The 1,226-nt window shown below is 36.1% G+C and overlaps 1 non-coding gene across 1 annotated transcript; it reads right to left on the bottom strand.

Annotated features, from left to right (window-relative positions):
* Positions 1–868: 868 nt before the first annotated feature.
* Positions 869–975, bottom strand: LOC141681270 (small nucleolar RNA R71). Its single transcript, XR_012558711.1, has one exon. It is a non-coding gene; the product is annotated as a small nucleolar RNA R71 (small nucleolar RNA).
* Positions 976–1,226: the final 251 nt, after the last annotated feature.

Here is a 1,226-nt window from a genome sequence, read left to right as displayed (position 1 = left end):
ATGATGCATTCGATCATGAACTAATCGTTGTCATGGGGTTCTAGCGGATTTATTTATGGATTTCAATAGTTGATTGTTCTAAATCTTTAGTGTGTGGTGATGTACGATTTCCTAGTTTGGTTTTGCTTATTCGTCTTTGATGTGTAGCTAACATCTAAGATTGTTTGTTAATCTCTATTGAAGCAACAGTGAATATAGAGGTTTAGAACTTTCCATGCTAACATAGGTTTATGTATAAATTGACATGCATAATTCGTGGAGTAATTTTAACCATCTCACCTATGTAATCATAATAGATAACTTGTTATTAAACCGTTATGTTTTCAAATTTTATAGACATATAGGGTCTAAGCATAATTGGTGTCTATTTGGCTTCTATCTTGATTGTGGATGCTCAGTAGTAGGGTATACATATATCGAAAGATAGTGTATACTAATTTCGTGTTATCTGATTAGTTATCATCACCATCGCATACTATTGATAGAGGCATAAACTTAGAATGAAGTATTTAATGAAGTTAGAATCTCATGTTTTATTCTCAAATAAGTAATTCACTTTTAATCTCTTAGTTAATGCATGCTAGTATAATCTCTTAAGTAGTTAATCAACTCAAATTGTTACTTGTCTTAGCTGTGAACGATAATCATACATTGTTGCATAAGTGCATAATCTGAACTTAACCTAAACCAGTCTCTATGGGAACGAACGTGTGTTTCTGAAGATGCTATAAAACTGAGACGTTTCCCATTCTCTCCGAGGAATAAAGCTAAGAGCTGGTTACACTCTCTACCAGCTGGTTCTATTGCAACTTGGGAGGATCTTGCTCAGAAATTCCTTACTAAATTCTTCCCTATGGCAAAGACAGCTGCAATCAGGAATGCTCGAACTCAATTCATTCAACAATCGGGTGAATCTTTATGTGAAGCTTTGGAGCGCTATAAGGAGATGCTTAGGAAATGTCCTCACCATGGAATGCCTGAATGGATGGTGATCAATTGTTTTTATAATGGTTTGGGAGCACAATTAAGACCTATGCTTGATGCAGCATCAGGTGGAGCCTTATGGGCTAAGATCTATGAGGAAGCTTATGAGTTAATTGAGATGATGGTTGCGAATGAATATCAGAATCCAACTCAGAGGCTACCACAAGGAAAGGTAGCAGGAATTCTGGAGGTGGATAAAACTACAGCTATCACTGCTCAGCTTAAGGCATTGACGATGAAAG

The sequence above is a fragment of the Apium graveolens genome, chromosome 8 (genome assembly GCF_009905375.1).
Source record: "Apium graveolens cultivar Ventura chromosome 8, ASM990537v1, whole genome shotgun sequence".
NCBI classification, from domain to species: Eukaryota; Viridiplantae; Streptophyta; class Magnoliopsida; order Apiales; family Apiaceae; genus Apium; species Apium graveolens.
This window is presented reverse-complemented; position numbering and strand designations above follow the sequence as displayed.